Source organism: Cucurbita pepo, unplaced genomic scaffold (genome assembly GCF_002806865.2).
Source record: "Cucurbita pepo subsp. pepo cultivar mu-cu-16 unplaced genomic scaffold, ASM280686v2 Cp4.1_scaffold000218, whole genome shotgun sequence".
Classification (NCBI taxonomy): domain Eukaryota; kingdom Viridiplantae; phylum Streptophyta; class Magnoliopsida; order Cucurbitales; family Cucurbitaceae; genus Cucurbita; species Cucurbita pepo.
In genome coordinates, this window is record NW_019646475.1 from 86,919 (window position 1) to 101,964 (window position 15,046).

General features: G+C 35.6%; 2 long non-coding RNA genes across 3 annotated transcripts in view; both read right to left on the reverse strand.

The window, feature by feature from the left end:
• Nucleotides 1-656: 656 nt before the first annotated feature.
• On the reverse strand, nt 657-2,514 carry LOC111784503. Of its 2 annotated transcripts, none has more exons than XR_002813552.1 (3): nt 2,474-2,514; nt 2,313-2,394; nt 657-698 (listed from the first exon to the last, which is right to left on the reverse strand). It is a non-coding gene; the product is annotated as an uncharacterized LOC111784503 (long non-coding RNA). The 2 variants fall into 2 exon arrangements; XR_002813553.1 differs by lacking the exon at nt 657-698 and adding an exon at nt 1,704-1,741.
• A 153-nt stretch (nt 2,515-2,667) lies between these two features.
• The window catches only part of LOC111784504, an 18,974-nt gene continuing 6,595 nt past the window's right edge, over nt 2,668-15,046 (reverse strand). The window contains exon 3 of the long non-coding RNA XR_002813554.1: nt 2,668-2,681. This is a non-coding gene — a long non-coding RNA (uncharacterized LOC111784504). The remainder of the gene's footprint in view (nt 2,682-15,046) is intronic.

Below are 15,046 nucleotides of genomic sequence, written 5' to 3' on the forward strand. Positions count from 1 at the left end.
AGAAAACATGAAGGACAAAGTGTACTAATAAGTAAGACCGGACTGACGCCGCGAGACAAGCTTCCTCTGTGACAATCCACATCTTTCAACGCTGCTTCTCTTGACCCAACGCTTCACGTAGCTGAAAAAAAAAAGATATAACAAGAATGAGTATAAAATTATACTCAGTAAGCCACCTACTTGTAGGCTCTTATTGCATCCTAATCTTACAAAACTCCCACGGACTCTACTTTAGCTCTAGGACATCTACTTTTCGTCTTAGCTCCTAGGGGATTCTTTTATTTTTTGTCTTTTCATTTAAAAATCCTCAAGAGTTCCCTTATGCCGACCTGTGTAATGACTGGTACCCTACGAGTAGCTACCTCGGCATGGCTCTGAGACAATCTGGTATCTTACCTACGAAGTGAGCTTGTCACGACCCGATTTTTGAGGCTTTGAAAAACCGAATCGTGACTAAAAAGATGAAATCGAAAACAAACAAAAAGAAACGAAAATAAAAAGAATAGTGAAATAAAAAGATGAAAATCAAATAAAATTAAAATATTTCAAAAGAGGATTTAAGTTTACAAAATGGAAATAAAATACAAATCTAAAAGGAATTCGCAAAAGACTCCAAAAGACCGAAAAGGGACTGACGCTCCGGAACGACCCCCCTATGACCGCACAGCTCTCGAACGCTCCTCCACCTCGACCGGCACCTGACAAAAAAGTAGAAAGGAATGAGTATAAAAATTATACTCAGTAAGCCACCTACTTGTAGGCTCTCTTCGCATCTTAGTTTAACAGAACTCCCACGGTTTCCTACTTCGGTTCTAGAACATCTGGTTCTAATCTTAGTCCCTTGGGGCTTGCCCCTTGGGTTTCACCGGTTCGTTGTCCTTTCATTAAACGCCTAGAGGTTCCTTACGCCAAGCTAATATGGTCGGTATCTCTCTATGAGGCACTACCTCTACATGGCTATCTGGGACTACGTGGTACCTAGCCCAGGGGTGTGCTGAATACCCCTATGCCCATATAGTCCCCCTATGGGGGGCGCGACCCAACCCGTTCCCATGCAGCTAATGGGCTGTACGACGTGGGGACACATTTCCCATGCGAAATGGCTAAGAGTAGTAGGACCCTTGGTCCTCCCACGAAGCTATAGATACCGTTCTCACGCTAGCAATCTATGAACACTCAGAGGTACCTTCTTGTTGTGGTAAACTGCTAAGTTCTTAGGGAGAAATTAAATCTGACTTGATCGACATATCGCTCCTAACAATAATTCCCTAAGCTTATCATAGAAATGGGCCGTAGCAATTAACAGAGTGTGCATGCAATCGTCTTCTAACATAATTCACGGAAACTAGGCATACCAGCTCAACGGGGCGATGACCTCCATCAAGCACCCAGAGCAAGAAGTTCGCGCTCCATGGGGCGAATTCGTCCATCAAGCACCCGGAACACGGAATACACAATTCCAACATAAATTAAATGCATGCATACATACAGCGGAAGCATAAAGCATACAGCAGCACTCATGTAATTCACCCAATACAGTCATAACAGTTAATCTGACCAATAATTTACATGGAGAGCTAATCTGAAGCAAAACTACTAGCATGCATGCAACCGAAGCGAATCCTACAAGTATTTCTTCCTAAATACCGGGTGGGGACTTACCTGGTTGACGCGTGCCCTTTTTCTAGCGTTTCTTTGCCCGTGAGGTGTCCAAAAATACTGATTTCTTTAAATTAGGTCCCTATTCGCGTAAAAACAGTATTAGAACTGGAATCGGGACAAAAATCGGGGCAACAGAAAGCAAACGGGCCAAGTTGGCCGTCCCACGCGCGCTCACGCGCCAGCAGCGCGCTGGAAGTGCGTGGTCACGCGCACGGGAAGGCACCAGTTGCGGGGTGCACGCGCGCCCGCCTCCGCGTAGTCACGGGTCAGTCGGTCCGGTCCGATCTGGTCGGCTTGGCTCGCGTTGCGGTTCGGCCCGGCTTGCAGGCGACACGTGTCGACGCCTCGCTGGAGCTGCGTTGCTCCAGTCGATGGTCGACGCGTGTCCGACGCCTGTCGCCGCCCTCCGCCGCTCACCGGCCGACTCTTTTTTTTTTTCTTTTTTTTTCTTTCTTTCTTCTTTCTTCTCTGCCCTCTGAAAACTGAAACACTATCCTCTTTTCTGATTTTCATATCTTTCGATTCGTAGATCGGATCGACATTATTCCTTCGGCAAAGTTTTAGATCGTGTTACGGGCTACGTCCTCATTTTTTTTTTGTAATTTTTGCTTGACTACCGGACGAGTTAAAAACATCAGAATTTCGCTCACCGTTCTCGGACGACTCTCGGATCTCCGCCTTCAGGTTGAGATCTCGGCCAAACTTCTTCACAGAACATGCGTAGAGTTGTTCCTAGATGAATATATCAAGATTTCAAATCTTGATTCACAAAGGAAAACCGTAGATCTGAGAAAACGTTCAAGATCCTTACCTTGTGGGTTTTCCGTTTTCTTGATGAAAAATGGGACTCCGGCCACCCACATTCTCTTTTCCCTTCCAAGGAAGTCTCCCTACATCATGATCTTCACCTCCTTGCATCATGATCTTCACCGGAATAGACTTCGACGGTAGTTTTCGGTGAGTCTTCCGGCGGTTCATCCCTTCTCCTCTCTCTAGGTTCTCTCTACCCCTTTCTCTCACTATTTTTCTTTTGCAGGACTCTGGATGGGGTTTCATTTGGACCCCTTAGGTGGTTGGAGGGGCAAATTTACCTATTTTCCCCTCTCTCGACTTTTCCTATTTTTTTTTCTTTTTCTATTTCTATTTCTCTTTCTTCGGGTATTACAGAGCTGTAGCCCCCTAGGCCCATGATAGTCCCCCTTAATCCATCCACAGCTAAATGGTCTATACAACGTGGGCACACGTTTTCCATGCTAAAACAACTAAGAGCAGTCAGATTCTGATCAGGAACCCCCTGGTCCCCCACGAAGCTATGACACCAATCACACACATGTAGCCTAAGGGCACTCTAGAGATGGTTCGTATGTCGTGGTGGTTTGTTACACTATGGGAAAGGTTAGGTCTAAACCTTAGTGACTTGTCACTCTAACCACAAATCCCTAGACTTTACCATACCTGTGGGTCATGGAAATTAACTGAATGTGCAAACAACTATCATCCAGCATCATCATACAAAATTCATGCGAAATAAACATACATGCTCAACAAGGTTATAACATCCATCAAGCTCCCGGAGCATAGAGTTCACATATAAAGCGGAAGCTTAAAACATAATAGCAACACTCAAATAATTCTCAAAATACTTCACATAATACATCCTTACTCTTAACAAAAAAAATAACCTACATTCAATCATGGAAGGCTACCACCTAAGGTAATTAAACTAGCATGCATGCATAACCAAGCGACTCCTACAAGTATTTCTTCCTAAATTTCCATGTCGTGACTTACCTGGATGATGTATGCCCTTACGTTAGCGTTTCCACACAATTAGCGTGTCCAAGAGTACTAATTTTTCCCCAATTAGATCCTATTTCGTATAAAATAGAGTTAGGATTGGATTCGGGAGGAAAATAGAAAAAAAAGGAGTCAAACGGGATGAAAAGGGGCTTATACGCACTTCCACGCGCTGGGACAAGTTCACTCGCAGGTTCCACGCGCGACTGTCACGTGCATACGCTTTTGTTGCAGCCGTGGGTCGTCGGTTCGGTTCAGGTGCAGTGGTTCGGGGGACCGCGGGTCGCTGTGGTCCGCTTCATCGAGCAGGTTACCAGGTCGGCTGAGGACGCGGGTCGAGTTGACGCTGCGGCGAACGCGTCGCTGGAAGGCTGGGACCGCGTTGCTCCAGGGGGCGTTCGACGCGTGTCCGGTGATTATCGGCGCACAGGAGACCTCTAGCTGCTTGACATGTGGCACGTTGTTGCTTTCTCTCCTTCTAACAGAAAATTGGATTCCGTAGTTTTCCGACGTTCTTCTCATTTTTTTATCACCCGATTTCTAGTCCAAACCGAAATGTTTTCTTCATCAAAGTTTTAGATCGTAGTACAAGCTATGTGCTAGTAATCTTTTCTTGATTTTTACTTAACCATACAACGAGTTATGAGCGTTGGAAGGAGGTCCAATAACATCCTTACCGTTCTTGGAAAGATTCTCAGATCTCAACGTTTCGTCCGATTTTCCTTACGAAATCGGCGGCGGATCTTCCCTAGATGAAGATAGCAAACTTAACATTCTATAACCAAACAAAGATCTCATATATGGAGAGAAACATTCGAGATCTTTCCTTACGGGTTTTCTCTCGAATCTTGATGGAAGATGGAACCTCAACAACACAAGTCCTTCTCTTGAAGATGAAGCTCTAGAGTGTAAGTCTTGGTAGAGGATGCACTTCGACAAGTTTTCTCTCAACTTTCTTTCTCACACTTTTCTCTTTTGTAGATACTTTGTGGAGAATCCTCAAGACCTCTATAATGGGCTGAGGGGCAAAATGCCCATTTTTCCCCTCTGATTTTGACCGACTTTTTTTTTTTTTTTTAGCATTATAGAGAATGTCATAGCTAAGAGAGTAGGTTCTGACCTACACGAAATACAAGAAGACAACATGTGAGTGTCGCCCATCGAACCACTTGAGAGTCGTAATAAACAAATGTCATGATGCGACAGATGTAAGACATGACACTAATCATGTCGATTTGAACAAGCTTATAAAATAAATTATTTTGATTGGGTGTGTAACGACCCAAAAAAATAATAATTAAATAATTTAATTTTCCCTAAACTACTCCCCACTCACCCCTCCCTCTCCCAACTATCTCTCCTCAACCAACTCATCCGTAAAAAAAAAAACCCAAATCATAATACTGGATGCATTGGAGGTTTCCTACAATGAAAAAAAAATACCAACAACCAGATTTGCAAGGAGAGCTGGAGATTTAATTATGGGAGAGAGATCTTGCTTTGTTATTAGGGTAAGTCATATTTCAGATCTCTTTTTCATTTATCCCAATCAGATTTCCTTTTCCTTTATCTAATTAATCGGAATAAGATCTCTTGTTCCCTGCCCATTTATTTAGATTTTGGTTATCAGGTTATAGAAAATTAACCATGACTGAGGCTAATATCTGTCCATAAAAAAAATACATAACATAGGAAAAAAAATGGAAGATAAGAAGTAAATACAAGACAGAAAAGATTCTGTTTTGGTTGGTTATAGAAAATTAATCATATTGAGGCTAATATCTGTTTATAAAAAAAGACAAAATGAGAGGGAAAAAGAGGGAAGATAAAGAAGTAAATACAGGATAGGGAGAAAGAAAAGATTCTGTTTAAAAAAAAATTAACGAGTAAATAAGGAAGGAAAGATTTGGTAAGAAAAATTTATCAATGATATCTCTGAATTTAAATGATAACAAAATTTAAGGATAAAAAAAGAAAGGAAAACCAGATAAAAGGAAGATTTGGAAAACAAGATGAAAGATTTTGGAAGGAAGAAAAATAGAAAGAGAAGACCAGAGAAAAGCCAGAATACTGTTAATAAACTCAAAAGAAAAAAAGAAAGAAAAAGAGGAAATACCTAAAAGAAGAAAAAAAAAATAAATAAAGAGAAGGAAAGAAAGAGAGGAGGAAATACAGAGAGAAGGAAAGAAAGAGAGGAGGAAATAGAGAGAGAAGGAAGAGAAAAATAAAAGGGAAGAGTTAGGAGTAAGAATTGATGGAAATTGAGCAATAATNAATACAGGATAGGGAGAAAGAAAAGATTCTGTTTAAAAAAAAATTAACGAGTAAATAAGGAAGGAAAGATTTGGTAAGAAAAATTTATCAATGATATCTCTGAATTTAAATGATAACAAAATTTAAGGATAAAAAAAGAAAGGAAAACCAGATAAAAGGAAGATTTGGAAAACAAGATGAAAGATTTTGGAAGGAAGAAAAATAGAAAGAGAAGACCAGAGAAAAGCCAGAATACTGTTAATAAACTCAAAAGAAAAAAAGAAAGAAAAAGAGGAAATACCTAAAAGAAGAAAAAAAAAATAAATAAAGAGAAGGAAAGAAAGAGAGGAGGAAATACAGAGAGAAGGAAAGAAAGAGAGGAGGAAATAGAGAGAGAAGGAAGAGAAAAATAAAAGGGAAGAGTTAGGAGTAAGAATTGATGGAAATTGAGCAATAATATGATTAAGTAAGAATCGATTAAAAATTGGTCAAGAATATGTCTGGAACAAACAAAAATTGAGAGAAAAAGTAGAGTACNGAGTAAATAAGGAAGGAAAGATTTGGTAAGAAAAATTTATCAATGATATCTCTGAATTTAAATGATAACAAAATTTAAGGATAAAAAAAGAAAGGAAAACCAGATAAAAGGAAGATTTGGAAAACAAGATGAAAGATTTTGGAAGGAAGAAAAATAGAAAGAGAAGACCAGAGAAAAGCCAGAATACTGTTAATAAACTCAAAAGAAAAAAAGAAAGAAAAAGAGGAAATACCTAAAAGAAGAAAAAAAAAATAAATAAAGAGAAGGAAAGAAAGAGAGGAGGAAATACAGAGAGAAGGAAAGAAAGAGAGGAGGAAATAGAGAGAGAAGGAAGAGAAAAATAAAAGGGAAGAGTTAGGAGTAAGAATTGATGGAAATTGAGCAATAATATGATTAAGTAAGAATCGATTAAAAATTGGTCAAGAATATGTCTGGAACAAACAAAAATTGAGAGAAAAAGTAGAGTACATAAGAATATTAGAAGACAAGAAATTAGTCACTCGAGATAAAAAAATAGAAAATGAAATCTTAATATAAATAGAATATGTATATATATTTAGATGTATATTATAACGTTCCAAGACTTTATCCATGCAAAGTCTTTAATGCTCGCATGAAGTTTAGCACATGAACCATTGTAAGAGTAAGGTAAAGGCAAGGCGCACTTGTACGGAGGACGGCGGCATCGCGAGCAGAGACTGTGGCACGTGCATAGGGTAGATTCATATTTAAATTTCTAGTCTTAAGTTAGAATAGGTTGTTTTGCATTTCATTGTTTTAAATTATTTTGTATTTGTTTTTGTTCTCTAAATTTCAGTATTTCATATTTAAACACGTAAGACCATGACTGTGTTTTCCAGAGTAGAAGTTGTTTTAAACGTTTTTTTTGAAGTTTACGTTATCAACTATGTTCATGTAAGAGTTATATTTCCGCATTATAGATGAGCATGAGACGTTAGTAGCGACTCTGAGTATGTGAAAATTTAGGGTCGTTACAGGGTGACTATAAATTCAATTCATGCTTCAATAATAAATAGATTAGCAAAAAATAAAGATATTATTCGACATTGTCCCCGCGTTGAAATTTAACCCATTTTCGTCTAAGTAACATAAGATTAAAAGCTAATGAATTGTTTAAATTTAAAAACTATATAAAAAAACAAAAAAAGTTAATTTCGTTTTTATTCTTGCAAGTATTGTATGCTTTCACATACCTAATCGAATCTTAATATTATAATTTCTTAAAATTAATACACATCAAATTTTCAAGATTGAAAAAGAATACACATATATCGATTTATTTTAATATCATAATCGAACCTTCCAATTCATGGATATATCGATTCCTTATATTCATTTAGGCAGCCATATATAGCAAATATCATACAATGTGGGTCTCCGAAGATTGATCCATTGATGGTATTAAATAGGGTAGCAAACAGCAATGACATGAGAAGAGACAATGCAAGTGTTGAAAATGAATTCATTTTTTAAATATGAGAATACTTATGCTTGGTTTGTTTCACTTCTATACTTGCAAAATTAGTTTTAATTTTCAACTGCTCTCCATGTGTTATATTGGGATGGGTGACCAAATATTGCCTGCTTACTTATCCAATTGTTTTATTTATTGTTATTAGTATTTTATTTATTCACAAAAACAACTCATATCGTTAACCATCCATCTTACATATTATTGAGTGAAATGTTACGAACTTTTAACTTTAAAGCTAATGAACAAGGGTGGGTTTCAATATTTTATATTCTTATCATAGAGGGCAATTTATGGACCATTTGATGACGCCTTCTCATTTATTGTTTACAAAGACAAAACCTCAAACCTTTTCCTATTCTAGTTTAGAGTGAAAGAAAAAAGGGAGAAGCTCATTCACCTGCCCCTTTGAGAATGAAAGAATCAGAATCCGATATTCTTTTCCTTTACAATTCTAAATCATCAGAAAGAGAGAAAGATAGACGAAAGCAAGACAAGACAAGATTAATGAGACTGAACCTCTATTCCCTTCCCCTATTTACTTGATTATGAATTCAATCCTGTTAAAGAATCAAATGAAAGAGAAATCTCCTTATTAATTCTCCTTCCCTTATTTCAGGAGGTAAACAAAGACTCAACCTCAAACCTTTTCCTGATTGAACAAGGTAAATGAAGAGAAAGAAAAAGAAGCGACTGAACCATTCCAGAAGGAGGGAAAAGAGAATGAATTGATTGAAGAACCTTCTCAGGGCCTAGTTCAACTTGACTTTTATCTTGTCATCATATCTCATCACTCGTCTCCTGAGATCATATTTATCCATCAAAATTTTGTACATGATCCTAAGATAAATTGGTTAACTCTTTACTAGTCCATAAGTCGTACATCTACACATCATGAATATGTAAGGTCCACTATTTTCTGATAATATTTTTCATGCAACACCAAACATAGTTATTTGCTTTCGAGTATCGTAAACAAAACCTTAGACCAAACGGCCTTTAAGAAATTTAGATAAGCTAAAAAAGATTCATTTGAGATGGTTCTTATTTTTTATTAAAAAACCCAACCATTTGATAACTATTTGAATACCATTTTACTTTATTGTTCTTTCTAATTCAAAATTAATCAGAAATCTTAGAAACAACAATATCAAGTTTCTTGCTTTTCAGTTTTCTTTTTAAATATTAAAGGTTTAAATTGTTATTTTTTCATGTATGATATATTGCAAAATGGCTTAATATTGTATGTTAAGTTATGATATTAAGAATTCTTAACTTATTTTGGATTATGATCCTCTAATATTGTCGAGAGTATAATCTCATTCGCATTTAGATTATGATCCGGACTGAAATTAATTAGTTTTGTTGATATTATACTTGAAAACAATTTGCATAAGTACTATAATTTAGTATAACATAGCTAAATGGTTATAAATTATGTACTTTTGATTAAAATGTCAAATTCCGCGGTTGATATTATTTTTTTTGGGGTTTTCTCTCAAGGTTTTAAAACGCTTCTATCAGAGGTTTTCACACCCTTGTAAAAAATATTTTGTTCACCATTCCGATCGATGTGAGATCTCTCGTAGAAAATATCATATCTAAGAGAGTAGGTTTTGACCTACACGATAGACAAGAAGGCAACATGCGAGTGGCGCCCATCAGACTACTTGAGAGACGTAATAAACAAAAACCATGACGTGACCAATGTATGACCGTGACGCTAATCATGTTGATTCGAACAAGCTTATAAAATAAATTATTTTTATTGGGTGGCTATAAATTTAATTGATATTTAAATGGTAAATAGATAAGAAAATAAAAATTACGCGACCGGATTGCGTCAAGATTGAAAACGAACCCCTTTTGGTCGAAACAAGAGAGACAAGTAGGGTAAGATTAAAAGCTAATGAGATTTTAAATTTAAAAAACGGATGAAAAAAAAATTAATTCCTTTTTGTACTCTTACCACATTTGAGTTTGGTTTATGTTTTTTATAAAATTACCCGTGTTTTTCCATAAATGAGGAAAATTATCTACTATGTGTTTCCTCTTTTTGTAAAATATCTTAGAGTTGGGCATTGGGGTGCACTCATTTCTCAAACAAGAAATATTCTCAACGTTAGAGAAGATAAGGGAAGACCACCTGAACCAAGCGAACGAGAGAGACATAAACTCATCCTATCTATACCACATTGCGGCCATCTTCAAATAATTTCGATCAAAGTGGAAGAAATTAATAAATAAGTAGTGTATAGGTTCAATTACCTTAACAAATCTTAATATTATAATTCATTAAAACTAATACCCCATATCAAATTTTAAAGGAAGAAAAAACACAGGCAAAAACAACAAATTAATATAATTTACTATAATATTATATTTGAACTTTCCAGTTTATGGATATATTTTATTAGTTACATTCATTTAGGCAGCCAAGCGTGGCAAATATCGTACAATTTGGTTTTATAGTCCTTGNTAGTCAAACATACAGATACCTTGTTTTCCCACGATCCACAAACACAGAGTTTTGTTGCATTTGATTCTATCTCTGTTATCCTTGTAGATATCAAAGTACTGTGAAAACCCAGGCCATTGAAAGGTACAGTAAAATTGTGTTGAGCCCCAAAAGTTTGGTCGAAAGGTGAAGGCGTAGCCGCCCAAAAACGGGAGCTGGTGGATTCCCAAGTCATCATCGCCAGATTTGCAGTGAATAGTGAGTTGATTGTGACTTTCTAGAACATTTGTTATATTGACCGTAATCGGTGGGTCTTTGAAGATTGATCCGTCAATGGTTGTAAATAGGGTAGTGAAGAACAACGACATTAGGAGAGACAATGCAAGTGTTGAAAATGAATTCATTTTGTAAATATGATAATACTTGTGCCTGGTTTGTTTCAGTTTTATACTTGCAAAATTAGTTTTAATTGTCTACCGCTCCGATCGATCTGTTATATTAGGATAGGTGACCCAATATTACGTGCTTACTTATCGATTGTTTTATTTATTGTTATTAGTATTTGTGTGATTTACAAAAACAACTCATAGGAGCGATCGTTATTCATTCGTCGTTAACTGTAACACATATTCTTGAGTGTAATGTTATGGTCCTTTAACTTTAAAGCTAATGAACAAGGGTGAGTTTTGATATTTTGTATTCTTGTCATAAAAGTGGGTAACGTATAGGCTACATGGTATGTTCGTATTTTCCCTCCTCTGATATGTCATTTATTAATTGAAAATGTTTATATTATTGCCCGATCGTATATGACACATTGTAAAATATCATTTATATCATATCTTTGTATTATCCTTTCCTTAATAAACCGAACGTTTTCAAATAAATGGTACGTTGGACATTGTGGCTTTATTAGACCTTTGACAAGGTTATTCTTGGTTAACCCAACATAACTTATGTAGTGACTAAATTCTGTTCAATCATACTTGCCTATACTCTAGGCTAAGTCCTAATGCTCGACCTTACCTTTATTCTAGGCCAAAATTCTTGGAAAGCAATGCCGCATCTCGTATAGTTGTTTTGATTACCAATCATGACCAAAATAAGTTGACANAAAAAAAAAAAAAAAAAAAAAAAAAAAAAAAAAAAAAAAAAAAAAAAAAAAAAAAAAAAAAAAAAAAAAAAAAAAAAAAAAAAGATACACACGACAAACATATCAAAAAAACATTAATTTATTTCTGTAACGACCCAGATCCACCGCTAGCGGATATTGTCCTCTTTGGGCTTTCCCTTTCGGGCTTCCCCTCAAGGCTTTAAAACGCGTCTGCTAGGGGAAGGTTTCCACACCCTTATAAAGGGTGATTTGTTCTCCTCCCCAACCAATGTGGGACATCACAATCCACCCCTCTTCGGGGCCCAGCGTCCTTGCTGGCACTCGTTCTCCTCCCAACCAATGTGGAACATCACAATTTCAATATTAAAATCCAACCTTCCAATTTATGAATATACCGACCGCTCTTACCGAATATCATAATTATTGGTTTTATAGTTGAACATACAAACATTTTGCTCACTCACATACCACGAACATAGAGTACTTTCGCAATTCTTTCTATCTCTCTTATTTACGTACATATCGAAGTAATGAAATGAGCCAGGCCATTGGAAGAAATAGTAAAACAATGTTGAGAACCATAAATTTGGACGAAAGTTGAAGTCGTAGCTGGCCCACGGTGTAAGCTTGTGGACTCCATCGCCAGATTTGGAGTGAAAAGTGAGCTGATTCTTAGCTTTTAGAGCATTTGTTATCTTGACGATAATTTCTGAGTTTTGGATGATCGATCATTCGATAGTAGTGAATTCGTTAGCGAAGAACAATGAAATTCAGAGAGAGAGCGCAAGTGTTGAAAATAAACATATTTTGTTGAAATGGTAGAGAAAAAATATAGGCATGAACACATTTGTGCTGGGTTTGTTTCACTTTTATAGTCCATAAATAGTGTAATGGAACGTAAAAGTTGATTGTATCGTTAAGAGGTTTCAACATTCGTATCCTTGCCATAAATAGTAAATATGGATCATTTGATAACATTTTCATTTATTGTTTATCGTTGGAATAGATGTCTACTGAAGGGTGGGAAAGCTTTCTCTTTTTCCGTTTTTATTTTTTATTCCTGAAAAAATCATAGATTTGTTTTCGTGGGGATTAGAGAGATGATTATCGAGGAGATCAGGTGCGAAACCTCCATTTAGTTTTTTCCGAGATTAGAGGGAGGATTCCTCATGGAGATCACATTGGAGACAAGGATTATTTTTTTTTTCAAATAAATTTTTACAAAAAAAAATTCGTTTTCTAATACAGATCCTATTAAAAAAATGTATAAATTAAAATAAATTTAATAATATTTCTTATTGAACATTTAAATGCTATATAAGGGAGATGTAGTAAAAACATACCATATAAAGAGCGTGTAAGATCATGTAAGATTAAAAGCTTATTGGACATTTAAATTATACGTTTAGACCCTGAAAGAATGCCTAATAGGTCTCTAAATTTTGATTATTTTAGTTCAACATTTCAGGAGTAAGAAATTGAACTATTGAACTTTGTTATAATTCATACCGTATCTTTTAAATTACGCGTAGGGTAGCTCATACCTTATCTACAAAGGGTTATGTATCTAAATAATATTTTGACCCAAAATATGAAAGCTCGTTTGTTTAGTATGGGTCAAAATAAATTGAGTTCATTTCACATCCACGAGATTTGAAGTTAGAGCTTGAAAGTTGAGCTCTTCACCTGAATTTCAGCAACCAACTCATCCATAAACACCTATGGAAGGATAACAACCTTCGATTTTGATAAGTATGGTCGTAAGGAAGAAGAAACCCGAGAAATAATTCTATGGCTATTTTTGTTGCAATTTGATAAACTTTTTACCAAAATGATCGTATCTAATTGTATACAAGTACTATACGTTCGACATCTTAGAATACACTAAATAATTGTTTGATGATGGTTTAAATTTGCACTTACGAGATGACCTCCTTCCCAAGGAGTTTGCAGTTTGGAGGCATTAGATTTCATGTCATTTTTGTATGTAAACTAGTTTATTACCCTTTTGCTTGTAAGCTCCATCAAGTCTTTGTAACAGAGCTGCTATCACATTAATATGGAATAAAAATGAGTTCAAGAACGTGCAGTATAGAGCGATTTGAACCTTTGATATCGTCAAGAGTACAATCTCATGACCATTTAAATTAGGATCAGGTTGAAATTAATTTGTTTTGTTGACCTTATACTAGAACTAGAATGGAATTTGAACCAGTTGTATAATTTAATATAACATAGCTGAATTATTATAAAGTAGGTACTTTTGATTAAAAAGTCAATTTACCAAGTGGATATTGTCTTCTTTGGGCTTTCCCTTCGGGACTCCTACTCAAGGTTTTAAAACGCATGTACCTGGGGTTTTCACATCCTTATAAAAATGTTTTGCTCACCTCTCCATTCGATGTGGGATCTCTCAGAGAGAATGTCATATCTAAGAGGGTAGGTTGTGACCTACACGATAGACAAGAAAGCAACATGCGAGTTGGACCCATCGGACTACTTGAGAGCCGTAAATTTTGGTTGGGTGGCTATAAATTTAATTGATATTTCAATACAAATAGATAAACAAATAAAAATAAGAATATTCTTCGAGATTTGGTCCAAGATCGAAAACCAAACCCTTTTGGTCCAAATAAGAGAGACAGGAAGGTAAAGATTACAGGCTAATGAATTTTTAAATTTAAAAACTTATTAAAAAGAGAAAGTTAATTTCCTTTTGTATTTGAGTTTGGTTTATGTTTGAAAAAAGTATGGGAGATTTTCCATAAATGGGGAAAATTATATCTGCTATGTGTTTTCTCTTTTTGAAAAACATCTTATTGTCCCTATTTTTTTTAAGAGTCATGCATTCACGTGCATGCTCATTTCTCAAGCAGGAACAATTCTCAACGTTGGAGATTATAACGGAAGAACACCTGAACGAAGCGAACGAGAGGGACTTTATCCCAGCCAATCTTTACTACATTACGGAGACATCTTCAAATATTTTCGATCAAAGTAGAAGAAATTCATAAATAAATAGGGTATAGGTTCATATACCTTAACAAAGCNTTTATTTGGATCCGTCTGTTATATTAAGATGGTTGACCAAATATTAGGTGCTTAATTATGGATTGTTTTATTTATTATTATTAGTGCTTTTGTTATTTACAAAAACAACTCATAAGAGCGATCCTTAACCATCATCGATAAATGTAACCCATATTCTTGAGTGTAATATTACGGTCCTTTAACTTTAAAGCTGATGAACAAGGGTGGGTTTCGATATTTTGTATTCTTGTCATAAAGAGTGCAATTATGGACTTGTTTGGTAATGCGCTCTTATTTATTGTTGAAAATAAAAATAGAACCATATTTGATAACCAGTTTTTTTTAATAAAAAACTATAAGCTTGGAACTCAAACATTATTGGTTATTGTTCTATAAACTTTTGAATTAAAAATGTAAAAGTATGTACCATTTCAAACCCACGTCAGCAAAAATGAAAAAAAAAAAATGGCAATTACTTCAGTTTCTTCCTCAGCTATGACATTTCATTCTCTTGGTCTTTACTATCTTGCTCGTCGTTTCTCTCGGTTCGATATATCATTCTCTTGTTTGATAATAATTTTTTGTAGTATAGTCTTTTTTACTCGAATAAATATATGATTGAAATGTTTGGTTATATGCACGAATGAGTGAACTTGTTTGTCTGATGAACTGTGACGATGTTCAAGTTTGTGATGAGTTCTG